This window comes from Pituophis catenifer, unplaced genomic scaffold (assembly GCF_029215685.1).
Source record: "Pituophis catenifer annectens isolate HBS135680 unplaced genomic scaffold, rPitCat1.0.hap2 SCAF_1, whole genome shotgun sequence".
NCBI classification, from domain to species: domain Eukaryota; kingdom Metazoa; phylum Chordata; class Lepidosauria; order Squamata; family Colubridae; genus Pituophis; species Pituophis catenifer.
In genome coordinates, this window is record NW_027256881.1 from 107,513,442 (window position 1) to 107,533,312 (window position 19,871).

Sequence of the window (19,871 nt, forward strand, 5' to 3'; positions counted from 1 at the left end):
TTATTGTTGTTCTAAAATTATTCTTTGGTTCTTTCCGAATTCTATTTTCATTTTCGTGTTGATCTCCGTGGTCTGTGTTCAATATACTGTAACACTGGAGATTGCGGCTATATGACTTGTCCTTGTCACAAAGTCCACTGGTTTAATACAACATTTATTTTGCTTCTGATGCAGCTGGAAGACAGCACTGATCAACCTTAAATCCTTATTATTATAGGAGATCAGACAAAGATTGGATAACATCCCAAGAAACAAACTGGACACAGAGCTATTGCCTTCTTTCAGACTCAGATTGCCTCTTGAAAAATTTTCCTTTGTGGAACTGTGTGTCAATGTGCCAGACAATGCTAAATCTAGCATGTTGGGAGAGACAAACTGGGTTATATTTGAACTGATCACATGTTTCAGAAAATGGAATAATTTGTTACAACTGTATTAGTAATAGTACACATGAGACGTTAATGCAACACAGGGCCTACATCAAAATACCATGCACTTTATATTTGCCTCACTTTTCTCAGCCTTCTTGCTGGGGTAGCCTTCAGGAAAGGCCAATTCTTAGAGCATTCCAATGATATTTGAATATTTGTCTTCTTTTAATAGAATAGAATAGAATAGAATAGAATAGAATAGAATAGAATAGAATAGAACAGAATAGAATTCTTTATTGGTGAAGTGTGATTGGGCATACATGTTATAATATTTTGAGGATCAGACTCAATGATGAATTCAGAAGCAATTTCTTCAGTTAAAGGAGAGTTTATTCATAATAGGCATTCTACTTATTCTGTCAGATTTACAGTGAGAAGCGAGCATGAGGTAAAAGCACTCTCTATTTATATCAAAGGGGAGGAGTCAAGGATGGGGGTGATTACATATGAATACATTAAAGGAGGAGGAATAAATTAACTCTTAATATCCTGTACATATATACATATCTCTTGTTATAGAATAAGGCATTTACTTATGACAAATCCCCCTCTAAATGCCGATTCGATATATAACAATGATTGCATTCGGATTCAGAGCTATATAGTACTTGTAATTTTGATGTCAAGTATTTGTGTTGTTTAGAAGGTAAAGGTTTAGTTAATATATCAGCTATTTGTTCTGAGGTTTCGCAGTGGATTGCTTTAATGAATCCATCCTGAGATAATTGTCTGACGTGTTTAAATTTGATATCTATATGTCTGGATCTTTGACCAATGGCGTCAGATCTTGATATTTCTATAGCTGCCTTATTATCTTCATGTATGACAAATGGTAGTATTGGATTTTTCCAAATATCAGATAATAAATCATTAAACCATACTAAATTATTTGAGGCTTTAGATAAACAGACGTATTCTGCCTCTGTCGTGGAAGTCGCTACTAAATCTTGTTTCCCAGTGTACCAGAATATTGGGCAACCATTTAAAAATAATACATAACCTGAGGTGCTCTTTCTACATTTGATGTCACCTGCCCAGTCTGCATCAGCGTAACTGGTGATAATAGGTTCTTTAATATTATTGGGTTCTAAGAGTAGGCAGAAATCTATGCTGTGCTTTAGATATCTTAGTATTCGTTTAACTGCTTCCCAATGATACAAAAGTGGCTTACTTACATGTCTAGATAATAAATTAAGTGGCAGAGCTATATCAGGCCTGGTCCAATTAGATATATACAAGAGAGAACCAATAATTGATCTATACAATGTATTGTTCTCGAATTCAGGCGAAGATTCATCCATATTCCTTAAAAAATCAGTCTGCATAGGAGTATCGCAAGGCTTGGCATCTCTTAAATTGCATTTTTCCAGAAGTTCTATAATTTTATCTCTCTGAGATAATTTGAATCCCTTTCTTGTCTTATTGATTTGAACTCCAAGGTATTTGTTTACCCTTCCTAGCGACTTTAAAGAGAAATGTTCACTTAGCCTGGATACAAATAAGTCTTTCTTTTCTTTATGTTTGCCTATATACAAAATATCATCCACATAGATTAACACAAATTCTAATGATTCACCTTCCTTTCTAACAAAAAAGCAATTGTCTGCAGTTGTGGCTTTGAAATCCATATTTTTAAGCACGCTGACAAGACATTCATACCAACGCTTGCCGGATTGTTTTAATCCATACAAGCTTTTGTTAAGTAACCAGGTCTCATTTCTGTTTGTACATTGGCTATGAGGTGCCCTTACATATATCTCTTTGTCGAGTTTTGCATGTAAGTATGCAGTCTGCACATCATATTGAAAGACATCAAGATTGAGTATAGCCACTATGACTAAAGCTGTCTTAACACTTTCAGTTCTTACAGTGGGAGAGTATGTGTCAGTGTAATCCTCAGGATATTTTTGAGCGTAACCTTGTGCGACTAATCTAGCTTTATATAATTTATTACCCTCTTCTAAATCTTTGATTTTGAATATCCATCTGGTGCCTATAATTGTCTTGTTCTTAGGTGCAGGGACTGGTGTAAATACACCTAATTCACGCAAGCTGTTCATTTCTTTTGTTATGGCTAATTCCCATTTTTCTCTTTCTTCCATGGGAAGTTTTAACACTTCCTCGTATGTGTTAGGTGTTGGTATCTCGTCATTCACACACATTATATAATCCTTATACTTATTAGGTAATTGTCTTCTGTTACACCTGATTGTTCTTATTGGAATGCTCTCATTATCGTGTAGATATCTTGCTTCCTTTTTGGTTAATGAATCTGTTTTTATCCTGGTGTGGTTACCTGTCCATGTTTTGTTTTTGTCATCATGTGTGTTATGTTCATGTTTCTCTCTTTCTATTCTGTCTTGTTGTTTAATGTTTGGTTTAGTATTTTGGATTATCTCGTTAAGATGTATCTTAGACCAGTTGGCCTGTTCATGAAACACTGCTGTTCTTGAGACTATGAATTTGTTATTACTGTCAATGAATCTATATCCTTTTGTGCCTGTTTCGTATCCCATGAATCTGAGCCTTCTGGATACGTTATCTCCCTTACGTCTTAATTGTTTTGGTATGTGTACGTCTGCTGTAACCCCAAATATGTGCATGTGTGAAATTTTTGGTTTCCTATTGTACATCACTTCGTATGGTGTTTTATTTAGGATGCTAGACCAGGTCCTATTTTGGGTATAGTTTGAATATAGTAATGCTTCTGACCAGAATTGTTTTCCTAAACCAGCATCTTCTAATGTACATCTAATCATGGTTTGCAGTGTCGAGTTCTTTCGTTCTACTGTACCATTCTGAAAAGGAGAAAATGGGCTAGTCGTGAAGTGTAGCATTCCTTTGTCTTTTAACCATTGTGAGAATTCTTTTGACATGAATTCGGATCCCCTATCTGTCATGATTTGTTTTATTTTGATATTGTGTTGTGTTTCTACACGTTTGTAAAATTCTTTGAATTTTTGGAAAGTTTCATCTTTGTGTTTTAAAATATAAACAAATCCATAACGGCTATAGTCGTCTACAATAGTTAGGAAATATCTTTTTTTGTAAGTGATGGATGGTGTTAATGGACCAACCAGATCCATATGTACCAGATCAAAAATTTGGTTAGAGGTCCTTGTTGCCCTCTTTGGTTTTGGGTTTGTTCTGAGTTTTGAGGATTTACATACTGAGCATTCCAAATAGTTTTTACAATCCTTTATTTTGACGCCATCAGCATGTTCAATCATTTTTTGTATTACAGGGAAACTTGCATGTCCCAATTTTCTATGCAACATGTGTGCGCATTCATCATGAATTGGTTTGCCTATATTGGGCCTTTTGTTATTGTGTGTATCACTAGTGGGTGTGTCTTTGTGGTTACAGTGTGTATTGGGTCCTTCATTGTCATTGTTGTTACTATGTTCACTGTCTATGTTAATGTCGTCATCAGTGTTTGTATTGATGTTATGCAACCATTTATCTTCTGTTACAAGGAAGGGTAGGCCCCCTTCGATAATTACACTATTCAATTTAGTCCCATCCTTTTCTAGTATTGCTTTTCCCCCAGAGAAGATTATATTTATGTTGAAATCTTGGCTTAATTTCACTGCACTAAGTATGTTATGTGATATTTCTGGTATCAACAATACCCCCTCTATTTTACCTAAACCAGGTATATTTACATCTCCTTTCCCTATGACTTGAACATTTTCTTGATTGGCTACTCTTATCATAAATTTATCATTTGTGAATGAAGACAGTATTTTCTTGTTATTTGTTGTGTGATTAGTCGCCCCTGAATCTATGAGCCAAGTATTGTTTTTTGATTTTTGTGTGATGACATCGTTATGTTTATCTAATCCATTTAATGATCCTGATTTTCTGTCCCTTGAATTATCCCTATCCTTTCTGCGTTCTCTGTAGTTTGGGGAGTCTCTATATCTGTATCTATCAATAGATGATTGCCTGTCTTGATATCTACCCCTATAATCACGGTTTTGTCTTTCCCTATGAAACATGGGGCAATCTCCCTTAGAGTGTTTTCTGGATCCACAATTGTAACATTCAATTGTTTTTTGGTGATTCTCTTGGAAGGCTACTCTTTTTGCCTGTCTGTGTTCTGTGTATGCATTGTATCTACTTTTCCTCAAATTATCTTCAGCTATTAACTTATTTGACAGACTTTCTATGGATAAGTATCCTAGATTGATTGAGTCTAAATGTGATATGTAGTTATCCCATGATGAATCTAATGAGTTAAGGATAACGCTTTTCATTGTCTGTTCTGATATTATTTCTCCTCTTAGATGTAATTCTGCTCTGGTTTTGTTTAAGGATATTAAATGTTCACTTATGGTGGTTCCAGATCTTAATTTGGCTGAAAAGAAATCTTTAAACATTCTAGTGGTTGTTGCTACACTCTCACTATGAAATAATTTAAACATGCATTGAATTATTTCAGAAACAGTAAGATTATGCTTAATACTGTAGTACATGGCAGGTGATATGCTAGAAATTATTAAATAGAATGCTCTGTGATGCAGGCAGTCCATTTTTAGAGGCCAAGGTCTTTTGGGAGGATTGGTTATAAAAAATAATAAATTTTCTTTCATAAAGACAATCTGAATTTGTTGACACCATTCCTGTAAATTGATGCCATCAATTCTAAGTTTTGGGAAATCACTAGGTAGATTCTCAATATTACTATTCCCACTACTTACAACTGTGGGTAGTCCATGGTCTTGTAGATGTTGAAAATTGCAGAATGGTGTGGGTATTCTGCTGATGAGCTTGAAAGGTTCTTCCTTTTCATAAAGTTCATTGTAGTTCTCTGTGTTCATCTGCGCATGCGCGTTGGTCATTTCTCTGCTGAAGCCGCTGGGAGAGGTTCTCTTTGCTGTAGCTCCCTCGTAGTGCTCTCCTTCTGATGATTCGGTCTCCAGCTCGATCTTGGGTGTTCTGCTGGCAGCTGTGGTTCGTCTCTTTTCTTTGGAGCTTTCTTGCTTGGGGTATTTTGTTCTTTGGATCGTTTGTGGTGTGGGGGAAATTTCGCAGGGCCCTCTGGGTTCAGGCGTCGTCATCATCGTTGTCCGGATCGAGTCGTGCAGGCTTTGAGGTGTTTGTTTATTTCTTCGTCTCTTTTGTATTTTTGCATTATCGGCTTTTATTGATTCTTTTGAAATTGTTAGACTTGTGCCAAATGTTTTAAATAGTTTTCTCATGGGTGTTTCGATTTCTTGTTCGGTGGATGATTCTTCTGTATCTGTTTCTGACTCTTCAGAAGAATAAATATAATTTTTGCTATTTTTTGTGTTTTTTTGCGCCAGAGTTTTTGAATGGTGCATTCTGATTGGTTCAGCTGTGTTCATTTCTGTGGCCGGTTGAAGAGAAGATGGCTGCCTTTCAAAATTTTGAGCGGGACCTCTGGTCTTGCTTCTGGTTATTTTTTCTTTCGTTGTAGGTTCGCTCACCATTTTTGTATTTTCGGGTTTGGCTTTTTCAATTTCTTTTTCTCTCGCTGCTCCGTTTTCTTCCAAGAAGTCTCGGAGTTCCGCGATGAGTTTGTGGTCATCTTTTTTACTTTTTATTAGCCTCAGTATCTCCGATCTGAGGTCTTTGTCTTTTATTTCGTTTTCTTCTTGGTTGTCGGTTTCATCTGCTGTTTCTTCGATGTCTGTGGTGTTATCTTCAGATTCTTTGATTGTTGTATTTATTGGTTCGTCGATCATTTCTTGATCTGTTTTTGTTTCTTTATCATTTGCCCTGGTATTGGGTCTTTCTTTTTTATTCTTGAGGTTTTCTTTCTTAGGCATGTTGGATTTTATTGAGTCAGTTCAACCATCGACTGCTACCAGTTTGTTATAATATTTTGAGGATCAGACTCAATGATGAATTCAGAAGCAATTTCTTCAGTTAAAGGAGAGTTTATTCATAATAGGCATTCTACTTATTCTGTCAGATTTACAGTGAGAAGCGAGCATGAGGTAAAAGCACTCTCTATTTATATCAAAGGGGAGGAGTCAAGGATGGGGGTGATTACATATGAATACATTAAAGGAGGAGGAATAAATTAACTCTTAATATCCTGTACATATATACATATCTCTTGTTATAGAATAAGGCATTTACTTATGACAATACAAGGAATTTGTCTTTGGTGTATATGTTCTCAGTGTACATAAGGAGAATAAAATACATTCATCAACAACAAAAAGATACAATACTTAGTGATAGTCAAGGTTACTAAGAAGCTATCAAATCGTACTAGGAAACAAATAAAAACAATATAATTGAAAGATACAAGCAACATGGTTATAGTAATAAGTGAGATGAGATAGATACTAGTAAGGAAGAGAAGAATAATAGTAATACAGTCTTAGTAAATTATTTGACAGTGTTGTCGGAATTAGTTGTTAAGCAGAGAAAAAACTGTCCTTGTGTCTAGTTGTTTTGGTGTGCAGTGCCCTGTAGCGTCTTTTTGAGGGTAGAAGTTGAAACAATTTATGTCCAGGATGTGAGGGGTCTGTAGATATTTTCACAGCTGTCTTTTTGACTCGTGCAGTATACAGATCCTCAATGGAAGATACAGATCCTTATTGGTTGGGATACTCCAATTTTCCAATTCTCTATTTAGATGGAGACGCAAGGGCTCCTCCTGCCTTAGCCTCTTGGCAGCAGTACTCATTCTAAGATTTCAAATACTCAATATTCGTCTAGACCAGTGGTTCCCAAACTTTTTCAGTCCACCGCCCCCTTGGTACTACAAACTCATCCTCAGTGCTCCCCACCCAGGGATGGGTTCTACTTACCTTTACTACTGGTTTGCAGCAGGGCCATGCGAGTGCGCTCACTTCGCTCGCGCATGCACGTGCTCTTCTGCACATGCACAGAAGCGTTTTGGTGATGTCGGGGTCAGTGGGCGGGGCCTCCTGCCAGTTTTACTACTGGGGCAACCCACCACTGCCCCCAGCCCCACCCCCTATAAATAGCATTGTTCGGAATAGTGGTTTGCACGACCCACTAAAGAAGATAGTAACAGTAAAATACACGGAATACAGCCATTTTTTGGCCTCCTGAAGCCTTGTCCCGCATGTCCCGTTTTTGTGAAAAATGGGCCCGTTTTTCGCAAAAACAGGGTGGGCAGAGCCTTTGGGAGGTCTGCAGGCTGCTCCAATACAAATCTATCCCTGTAACAAAAATAGCTAACACTATTAGTTAACACTAAAGATGGGAATGCAACGGGAAGAAAAGCACTTTCAGGTGGAAGCACTGCAATCCCCTCCCTGAATCCAAAACGGTTCCCAGTTCCCTGCTGCACATTGCAGTGGAACTGGCCTCCCGTAGCCTGAAACGTGGCTCTGATTATTACATTGGGGAATCTGGGCAGTGGTGTCTGGAAAGGAGGGGCGTTTTTCTTTAGGAGCTTTTGTTCGGCTCTCTCGGCTCCTGGGCGCAGAGGGCTTAGGCGGCAGCTCCTACATTGCAGGGGAGTGAAGTCATTGTGGCCATTGCCTGCCCTAAGCTGCCTGCTGGGCGGCCAGAGGGGTGACCAGCCGCAAATCGTGGCACCCTCCTTGTTCCCTGAAGCTGCCAGGCAGATTTCCCCCCCCCCCGCAGACCGTCCCGAAGAGGGTTGTTCCTCAGGCTGTGTCACGACCCAGATTCCTGCCGCCTGGAATTGCCCGAAAATGGCCGAAGGGTGTGAGCCGGCGGGTAGTTAGGGCTACATTCGGCGTATAAGATGCACCCAGATTTTCTCCCCCCTTTTTGGGGATAAAAAGGTGCATCTTATACACCGAAAAATACGGTGAGTTTTGCCCCATTTTACGATTTTTCTTGCCATAGTTCAAATCAAAGTTCAAATCAAAGATTTGATAGTTCAAATCAGAGATTTGATAGTTCAAATCAAAGATTTCTGAGACTAATGTTGAATACTTAAATTTCAATAGTCACCAATCCCAGTCTTAAAATGAGTTTAGAATCAGTGGGAGTCACTGATAACAATGAACTAACTAGCTACTGATAATGAGTCCAGTCATGCCTTTCTTTTCCTTCTGTCCAAGTTTTGCAAATACTTTTTCCAGGTATATGTTTTATTCCAAAGTATACAAACCATTATTGTTAGGGAAAAAATAGGTCTTCCAAGCAATTTTAAAAGACACTGTCAGAATGATTCTGCTCTCACTCCCCTTGTGGCTCCTTGAAAAGCACCCCCCCCCCCACACACATATGTAAATGAAAAGAATAAGCTTAAAAATCCTAGCCTTTTAAAATTGAAAATATGGAGAATTGGGAGGATGAATATGAGACACTAAGGGAGATGTTTCAAAAAGTAAGGGAGGCATTTAAGATAAATAAAGAAGCAGAGAATTGGTTAGCTTGCAAAAAAAAAGAAAGAGAAAAGATGAATGAGAAGCAAGAGAAACAAGGAGCTAATACTGAAAAGGAAATAATTGAAAAAAAAATAAAGATGATTACACTGGGTTCAATAGAAAAAATGGAATAAGATGAAATATACTGCTAATAATTAAAAATATGAGGGGAAATTTTGAGAAATATACTTGATAAATGAAAGAAAGACTGGAGTTGCCTGGACTCCATAGTGGAAAATATAAAATTGAAAATGAATACAGCAATAGAGAGGGATGAAGGAAGGAGAAGAGAGATGGAAGAAGGAAGGAGAGAGAGGGAAGGAAGAGAAGGGAAGAAGGAAGGGAAATTAGAGTAGGAGTGAGGGTAAGAGAGGGAGGAAGAGAGGAGGAGAAGGAGAAAGGAAGAGGAAGTAGGGAGGAGAAGAAGAGGGGGGAAGAGAAAGTAAGAAGGAAAGAAAAGAAAAGAGAGAGGTGGTAGGTTTGAGGAGAAAGATTGCTGTACAATAAAAAAAGATGAAATGGAAGAAAGGCAACCCCAAACAAATATAAAGATATTAAGATAAAGAATGAATTGTTGAACTTTAAAGAATAAAAGAGAACAAATATGAATAAATAGCAATAATTAGAAACACACATACAAACATACAATGTATTTTCTTTGAACAGAGTATTTGGCCGGTTCACAAATTTAAACAGTGTTTAGTCATTTCAATTAAATTTACAATTTCTATATTTCCTTTTTGCCATATTTATTCCTCATCTATTTTTTTAAAAAAACAATATTACCCTTCATTCTCATCTCTAATATTAATCAAATTCAATTTTCGCTTCTATTCTATATTATACCCCTTCCCATTGTCATCAATTTTTATATCCATCCTCACATTGGTTAATTATGTAATATTACAGTTCTTTAATACAAATTAAACATTTTAATATAAATCAATTAGTTATAAAACTATCTTTTTTGTATATTAATCAATATGAATATAAATATTCCAATTATTTCCATGCAATCCAGTTTCTTACAAATCAATTAATTATATTTACTAATAATAATAAACCAAATAATTTCCCCCATATATTCCTCCAAACCACAACTTAACCATTTCTGCTTTCAACACAATATACAATAGTATCTCAATTATTACAATTCCCTAGTTAAATAGAGCTTTTTTTTCTTTTGTGTTTTAAAAACTTGAACTCTCCTCTTTTGCCCTAAATTTCCCATTGTTTGCACCTACCTTTTTTGATGAGGAAAAAGAAAAGAAATCTGCCTCTGCCTAATTTTCCAATGTTGCGGCAAACAGCAAAGCCAACAACCTCCTTTACTTTTGGTTTCGGTTTCAGCTTGAATTGCACAAGGAGAAAAAAAAAATCTGCTCCAGCAATTTAGCTCTTTGTAGCAAGCGGCAGATCCCTGCGCAAAACAGCTGAGAGCAAATCAGCTGAGAGTTGCAACTCTAATCAACGGGCTAATTAGCCTATGCTGAAGCTGAAAGGAGTTGTTTTTTCTTGCTGTTTGCTTGCAAGGAGGTAACTGCACAGGCCAAAGGGTGGTGGCTACCCTCTTTGCCACTTAGCGCTCCCCTGCCACCCCCTTTCGCCTCTAGCACCCCCCTGCCGCCCCCCTTGCCTCTTACCGCCCCCCTAAGGCATCCCACCGCCCCCCACGGGGCGGTACCGCCCACTTTGGGAACCACTGGTCTAGACCTACTGGGGATCTGATTCAAAGTTTTCAACATTATGCTGCCCTCCCCCATCCATAAATGTGTGCCTAAAGTAATTTGAAAAACAAGTTGCATATATTAAAATATATCTGTGGATAGTTGAATGCCACCCATCTTAAAAAGAAGAAAATGTCTCAGAGACATCCTGTTTAAAAAGATTTTTAGGCAATGTTTCCCATTTTGACCCTGTCACCCCAGAGCTCTGGATTGGATTGTTCCTGAATGTTCTTTGGTTTTCTGAGAAGATCTGGGATCTAAAGCCCCAGAGGAGTTCTAGAAGCACCATTGGAGGAAAACCAAGAATGAGTTTACTAAACAAGGGTATAAAGGTGATGAAATGTCTATCAGCGTGTCCACTGGCAGCTGTCTAGTTGGATGAGCTGTTGGATACAGATAGGACGTTGGATCATTGGCAGTGCTGCTGTGAGGAATATTCTGGCTGTTTGGCAGAAAAGTTGGATTCCAACTGCACAGATTTAGGAGAGATGCCAGAGATACAGTCTAGTAATGTGATTTGGGATGGTTTTTGAGGAATTGAATAGTATTCTCTGTACTGCTTGGTTGGCTACTGTTTGTTGGATTCAGAGCTTTTCTAGCTCATGAAGACGACAGGGCCAGTTGTTCTATGTGGTGGTGTTGGCCTCATTGAGAGGTTGGTAATACTGGCAGTCTGTAGGAGATGTGGTATGCCCCCTCCTGAAGAGGTCATCCCTGGACCTAACTATTTTAGATAGATCCTTTCTCCAATCTTTTAGGGAAGAAGTGGATGGGGGTGCAGTTCCAGAAGACCCTGGAGGGAGCAGATTTCTAGACCCATTGCACTTGGGTTTCAGGTTGGAATTCAGTATGAATACAGCCATGGTTATCCTTGTCTATAACCAATGAAGAAGGTAGTATGTGTACCCTTGATTTCTCAGCAGCTTTTAATACCATCAACAATGGGGCCCTTCTGTAGCAATTCTGGTATTGAGAATTGTGGGCGCCATATTAAGTAGTTCTCTTCCTTCATAGCCAGTTCTAGTCAGAGTTTGTGTGTGTGTGTGTGTGTGTGTGTGTGTGTGTGTGTGTGTGTGTATCAGGAGTTGTTGCTGCCTTGTGGGATACTATAGGGCTTGACATGCTCCCTCTTATTTAACATCTACACAAAACTGATGACTGAAGTCACCTTCCAATTTGGGGTACAGCGTCATTAGTATGCTGCTGATACCCAATTATATATTTCTACCACAAGCTGGTCAAGTGAGGTTGTTAAAGTTCTGATACAGCATCCAGATGTTTTATAGACTAGCTCAATCCTATCCAGACTGAATGGCTGGGACTATCTAGAATCAGGAATTTTCCATTTTTATTCCTGGGTGGGTTGTACTTTTACACTTAGAGTAGTACACAACATGTCGTTTTTCTTTGATTCACAGATCCTGCTCAGGGAGAATCTGGCAGCTGTACCTAAGGCAGCCTTTGCACAAGCCCAGCCGGTACACCAATTGTGCTCTTTCCTAGATTGATTGGCCCTCCAGAGAGCCACTTGTGCTCTAGTCACATGACAACTTACTGTAACTACTGCAAAACACTCTATGTCAAACTGCCTTTGAAGTCCACTTGGAAGGTCAACTGGTCCAGAATGCAATAGTGCAAGCAAGAGTGATGGGTTTGCCTCAGCATGTCTATGTTTCTCTTATGCTACACTAGTTCTGGGTCTGATTCAAGTTGCTGATTATTGCCAGTAAAGCTCTATATCAGTGGTTCTCAACCTTCCTAATGCCGCGACCCTTTAATACAGTTCCTCATGTTGTGGTGACCCCCAACCAGGGGTGGGTTCTAAATTTCTTTTACTACCGGTTCTGTAGGCGTGGCTTATTTTGTGGGCATGGCTTGGAGGTCGTGTGACCGAGTGGGCGTGGCTATGTGTATAGGGACTACTCAGAGGGCTGAAAAAAAGTCATTTCTGACAGGTCCTCGCACTTTTGACTGGTCCTCACACTTATGACCATCCTCACATTTATGCCTGTGCAGCATTCTTAACAACCATGTCACTCATTTCACAACTGCTTCTCTTCAACATGGTATAAGATAGGGCAAAAAACGTAAAATGTGAGGACAGTCGTAAATTCGAGGACTGGTCAAAAGTGCGAGGACCAGTCAAAAATAACTTTTTCAGCCCTCTGAGTAGTCCCTGTGCACAAAAGGACTACCCAGAGGGCTGAAAAATGTGATTTCTGACAGGTCCTCGCACTTTTGACCGGTCTTCGCAGTTATGACTGGTCATCATTTATGCCCATTGTAGCATTCTTAACAACCATGTCACTCATTTCACAACTGCTTCTCTTCACCATGGTGACAAGATAGGGCAAAAACATAAAATGTGAGGACAGTCGTAAGTTCGAGGACTGGTCAAAAGTGTGAGGACCAGTCAAAAATAACTTTTTCAGCCCTCTGAGTAGTCCATATGCATAAAAGGATACAGCAATAGAGAGGGATGAAGGAAGGGAAGGGAAATTAGAATAGGAGTGAAGGTAAGAGAGGGAGGAAGAGAGGAGGAGAAGGAGAAAGAGGAAGTAGGGAGAAGAAGAAGAGGGGGGGAAGAGAAAGTAAGTAAGAAAGAAAAGACAAAGGTGGTAGGTTTGAGGAGAAAGATTGCTGTACAATAAAAAAGATGAAAGGGAAGAAAGCCAACCCCAAACAAATATAAAGATATTAAGATAAAGAATGAATTGTTAAACTTTAAAGAATAAAAGAGAACAAATAGCAATAAATAGCAATAATTAGAAACACACATACAAACATACAACATATTTTCTTTGAACAGAGTATTTGGCCGGTCCACAAATTTAAACAGTTGTAGGAGGTTAGCAGCCACCCCTTTCCTAGAAGAATGAAATATTTTGGGAAATATTAAAAAGGCAGAATATTATATTTCCCTGGATGAGAAATGGAGAAGGATATTTTACAGACAAAGCAGCTCCCACCTTCCTGCCCCCCACCCTTTGTTAATGGGCCAGAGGCAGAAAGTCAATCCTTTGTCAAAGGACATTTGCAACACAATAGCAACAGAAACTAACACAATGGGCCCCATCAAGCCATGTGATCCTGTCCACTATTAAAACATCTTTCCAAACAGTCTCCATGTTTCCAGTGTCTTTTTCCCCACTTGGAGCAGAACCCAGAAGGATATTTCTTCCAACACAGTATTTAGTCATTTCAATTAAATTTACAATTTCTATATTTCCTTTTTACCATATTTATTCCTCAACTATTTTTTTAAAAAACCAATATTACCCTTCATCCTCATCTCTAATCTTAATCAAATTCAATTTTTCCCTTCTATTCTATATTATACCCCTTTGCATTGTCATCTATTTTTATATCCATCCTCACATTGGTTAATTATGTAATACAGTTGTTTAATACAAATTCAACATTTTAATATAAATCAATTAGTTATATAACTATCTTTTTTGTATATTTATCAATATGAACATGAATATTCCAATTATTTCCATGCAATCCAATTCTTACAAATCAATTAATTATATTTACCAATAATAATAAACCAAATAATTTCCCCCATATATTCCTCCAAACCACAACTTAACCATTTCTGCTTTCAACACAATATATAATTAATAGTATCTCAATTATTACAATTCCCTAGTTAAATAGAGCTTTTTTTCTTTTGTTTTAAAATCTTGAACCTCCTCTTGCCCTAAATTTCCCATTGTTTGCAGTTTTGTACCTACCTTTTTTGGTGAGGAAAAAGAAAAAGAAACCTCTCTGCCTCATTTTGTCACGTTGCAGCTAAGACCCTGCTTTCGCTTTCTCTTTTCAGTATAGCTAGGGGGAAAAAAACTTGCTCCAGGAATTTACCTCTTTGCAGCTAGCTCTTTGAAGCCCCGCGGCAAGAATTTAAAGTTTTTTTCCCTCTAGCCATCAGCTGGGACTCCGGAGCAGCAATAGATTGGGAGTGGGTGGGGTAAGCGAACGGCGACCGGGCGATCCAGCAGAGGCAGAGGGTGAGTGAAGGCGGGGGGGGGGGCGAGAGAGGGCTTTGGCGACCCCTGGGAAATGGCCGTTCGACCCCCAAAGGGGTCGCGACCCCCAGGTTGAGAACCGCTGCTCTATATTGTATCCAGCCTGATTGTTTGAGAGATTGGCTAGCTCCCACAGTTTTTGCATGACCAATATGATCCAACAGAATGGGCATAATCCAAGACCCTTCAATTAAACAATGCTATCTTCTAGGACATAGGAAGTATGCTTTCTCTATCAGGTTCCCACCCTGATGGTGATCCATAAGGTCTTGAAAACTGGGCTATTGTTCCAGCCCTTGGGGTAAAATGGATGTGACACCCCTGTTTGTATTGTTTTGTGTTCTGATATTTTGCCTGGATTGCCATCTTGTAATTATTTTGTAGTTATTTTTGTAATTTGCCTATTTTATTGCATTGTATTGTGCTTTTGTGAGGCACCCAAAGTCAATTTCAGTAGGGTGGCATCAACACTGAATAAATAATCAAGGAGAACTCTCTAATATAAAATGCTAATCACATTTTTTGTTTCCTTAAATAATTGCTTGTTTGCACCCTTTTTTCTATACAAAATCAAATTCAGGATTGCTATTTTTAAGGAGGCCAGACAAGCTTATTTTGCACAGCTGGTCCAGACTATTAGCTGATCACAGGCCTACTTCAGTTCCATCCTATTCATTTAAAAAGTAATCAGATCAGCAAAACCTACAAAAAATGCCCTTATTTATATGCTCAGCATTGGGGGTATTTTTATGTATAATTTTAAAATGCAAGTTTTACTTTCTGTGAAGACAAGTAAGATCCAGAAATTCTGTAGCATTTTATCAACAGAAATATCTTGATACAAGTTGGTAGCAGGTTGTTGTGAAACTGTTCTATTTAATAGACCATTACCTTCAGTGATGATATTAAAACACGCTCAGCATGCAATTTCATTAACTTTCAGAATCATCTTTTTCCAAAATTAAATTCTATTAGGAAACTCTACTTCTCAGTGAACAATAATTGCTTATCAAAACAGCTTAACATTTTATTCTGTGGTCACTGGAGTAATGCATATTGAAAAACCTTGGTATCAAGTGAACAAAATGCCAGAGTGATATAGAATATTAATAAAAACAGTGAAGCCTGTAAAAACACAAAATGAGATTAAAAAAACATATTAGCTTACTTCAATGAATAATGAGTCAATATTGTTCAGATTTCCTTTGGGATAACATGACAGCAGCTATAGATAAGAAATAAAATCTATTTTATCCTAAAGCTTCACTGCCTATCTTAAGCCTGAAGGTAGAATGTAGTTAGCTATGGCATCTTTTTTCTGTTCAAGATTAGATGTACTAAAATAATACACTTTGTATAAAGTTTTTCATATGATATAGTCATCAGTATGTGAAATTGCTCCATGAAATAGATATATTGCAAATGGTAATGTCACTGAAGTTTGTTTTAAATAAAGTTGGTAAAGATTTTTTTTAACCTTCAGACAAAAAGGTAAAGAATTCTAGTAAATTGAAATTTATAACAGCCGATTGAATTGCTCCAATCATGTGATTATTGGTGCATCATTATGAGGCTGGAGGGCTCGTGCAGCCTTCAAAAACAAACTGGGGTCAAGATTGAGAAATATGTTTAAGAAATATATTTCTTGTAATATATCTAAAAGTTCATTTTAGGACAAAGAACAAAAATACAAAATTTAGTAGGCAGATAAAGGACTGCACAATTTTTATGTATAAAAATCTTGTACTGTCTTTCATTTTAATTTATTATATCTAGCACAACATCTCCCAGAAAGTATTGGTCAAAATAGTGATGCTATTGCATTCATTACTCATAAAATGATGGTTGCAAGTAGCTTCACTTCCATCTCCTATAATGATTGACTAATGATTCTGTGGTCAAAGGACCTGTGAAAATATGGAATGTCATATTGTGTCTCCCAGAGAATCTCATCAAAGAGTAAACCCCAATTCTTGGACGAACAGTATTGGATCAGGTTTGGCCCATTAGAAGAGGCTTTATTAGGCAGAACCTTAGCTGAATCTGTTAAACCCAAGAGAACAAAGGTGTTTGAAGATTAAGTCTCACAAATTGAGTCTCATTGGGAGTAAGGGTTTACTCTGAAATATTCATATGTCAGGAATGGAGAACTTTCTAAATATATGAGCCAAAAGTAATGTCTGAATTCCAGTTTCTGATTTTGTTATACCTGCATAATCCTTTTTTGCTGGTATCTTGGGTAATTATCTGACTTTTGACTCCATTTTGAAAGCTGAATTTGCCTGTTGTTTTATATTATGATTGATTATAAGTAATCCTGGGTTAACAACCACTCATTGCAATGACTGTTCTAAATTACGATGGTGTTGAACAAGTGGTACTTATGACTGGTCCTCAAAGTTCCTTCTGTCTCACCATTGTCATAGTCACATGATTGCTATCTGGGCACTTGGCAGCTGGTTCTCATGGCAGTTGCAGCATCCCATGCACCAATCACCATTTGCAAATTTCCCTGCCAGGTTCCCACAAGCTAAGTCAATGGGGAAGCCAGCAGGAAGATTGCAAGTTCTTTCCTTCCTGATCTTGCAGTAGCTACCCCATACTTGTACCACATCGCAACTTGTGACCCCTTGTGCAGTCTTATGCACCCTATAGTAGACTTGCCAAGCCAGACCCTTGTGCACCCGCATGAACCTGACACCAGCCCCTTATCTGCCTGCCAGCTTGCTTGCAAATGCCCTGGAACGTGTAGCTTCTTTCAAACTTTCCCGCTGATCTTACTTGTTAGAAATCAGCAGGAGTTGTGATGGGGTCCTCACATAACAAATGGCAATTCTTGCTTTAAGATGGCAATGGGACTGCAGGGATTGCCATCACTAAATGATGTAATTCTCCGGTAACATTGTACTGTAAATTACGGCATACAAAAACTTTGCCAGACCAATTCTCGAATACAGCTCATCTGCCTGGAATACACACTGTATATCAGACATTAATACAATTGAGTGATTGTATTAATCGAGGTATTTTATGAGAAGAGTACTTCACTCCTCTGTTCACAATAGAATACTTTATGCCACCAGGCTTGAAATTTTGGGCTTGGACAACCTAGAACTATGTCGCCTACGGTCTGACCTAAGCATAGTACACAAAATTGTCTGCTACGACATCCTACCTGTCAATGACTACTTCAGCTTCAACTGCAATAATACATGTGCAAACAATAGATACAAACTCAAGGTAAACCGCTCCAAACTCAATTGCAGAAAATACAACTTCAGCAACAGAGTGGTCAATGCCTGGAATGCACTACCTGACTCTGTTGTTACATCCTCAAACCCCCAAAACTTTAATCTTAAACTGTCTACCCAACTCCTAAGAGGTCTGTAGGGGGCGTGCATAAGCGCACCAGTATGCCTACTCTCCCTGTCCTATTGTCCCCATTTATTCGTACTCATTTCCTGTGTACATGTCCATGTTTATACATGTTCATGTGTTCATGTCTATGTTTATATATTGTTTCTTGTACATTTTTGACAAACTAAATAAATAAATAAAAATAAAAATTATGCGATGTCACACTTTATGACTGCTTTGCTTAGTGATGGAAATTCTAGTCCCGATTACCATCATTAACTGAAGACCTCATATTATGCTTGTTGTAATTTATTAAATTTCTATATTCCTGGCCTATGGACTGACTTGGTCAGCCTATCCAAAACAGAATACCAAAAAAGGAAGAACTTGGACCTACTGTTAGAGCCCCTTTACTCTGTCTTTCATAACACTTTGCTAACATATTGTTTCCCCATAGAATGACTATATCTGAGTTAAATATGCATCTAAAATAAGAAGGTTATTCTGTATGGTAATGTCCCTTTAATGACATTTTTGTAAAGCCTAAATGAATTGCTTCACTTTAGGAAACCCTTAATGACTTGGGACAAATACATTCTCAAGGCTTATTCTTACTGTGTTTTTTAAATTCAAGATATTCTTTTAACTCTTATACTTGGAGAAAGTATATCATATACTATAATAGGGATATGTTTATTTCTGTCTTTTCTCTATGAATATTTTATCCCTCTGTCTCTTACAATTAATTCTGATTCAGAAAGGGGGTTCTTAATATAAATTACTTTCTTCAAAATGGGGTTCATTATTCATATCATATTTTTAATATGCCATTGGTTGTTTAAGCAACAGGTTATTTTGATACCTAATGGCACATTTAAAAATATGATATGAAGCCTGAAAACCCTGCCTTGTATTAGTGAAATTTCATCAGAATTCCTACATGGAATCTTCCATCATGGCATTTTAAAACAGACTTTGGAAGTTCAATATTAACACAATATTTTAAAAAGTGCACAGTGAAAATACAAAGGCTCAGCAAAGTAACCTAAAATCAAGATAGATAGATAGATAGATAGATAGATAGATAGATAGATAGATAGATAGATGATAGATAGACATAGATAGATTACTTTAAAATGCATTTTTGCATTTTAAAATTGATTCTAATATATAATTTAAAGAGACATAAGAGAATGCAGAATCCACACGCAAACTAAGCCAAGTCTAAGAATTTTTTTTTCAATTTCTGCCTCTTGGCGGCCCCCAGTTATCATTTGAGTTTGTGAAGTGACTGGATAGCTATTTTTGAAAACCTGGAGTTTGAGGAAAAAAATTTGCTTTAGGGGAGGAAGGGAGAAACCAGGGCTTCTATAGAAACAGCATCCTTTGTAAACGGAAGTCCCAGTTACGAAGGCTACAGAAGTATAAGAGCTAAATATTTAGTTATATGACTTCATACCAGGGGTGAAATTCAAAATTTTTCCCTACTGGTTCTGTGGGCGTGGCTTGGTGGGCATGGCAGGGGAAGGATATTGCAAAATCTCCATTCCCACCTCACTCTGGGGCCAGCCAGAGGGGATATTTGCCGGTTCTCTGAACTACTCAAAATTTCCACTACCGGTTCTCTAGAACCTGTTAGAACCTGCTAGATTTCACCCCTGCTTCATACTCTCTTGGTCAACCTGTTGACCCATCAATCAATCAGGTGTTGTTGTTTTTTAATGGCTGTATAAGCAGGATTCTACTTACCCCCACAGACAAATCAGCACTGCAGAAAAAATACTAAATCAGGTAACTGATACAATAAGGCACCCCTACAATAGACTTTCCAGAATAACTGGTCTGGGCTGAGCAGATTGGCTTCCTGACCATGCCACTCATGCCTCATCTTCTTTTATGTGCCATGAATTATCCAGATGGAGCCAGGTTAGGGAACATAATTCTTTCAAAACAAAGAATCTAAAGATCCTG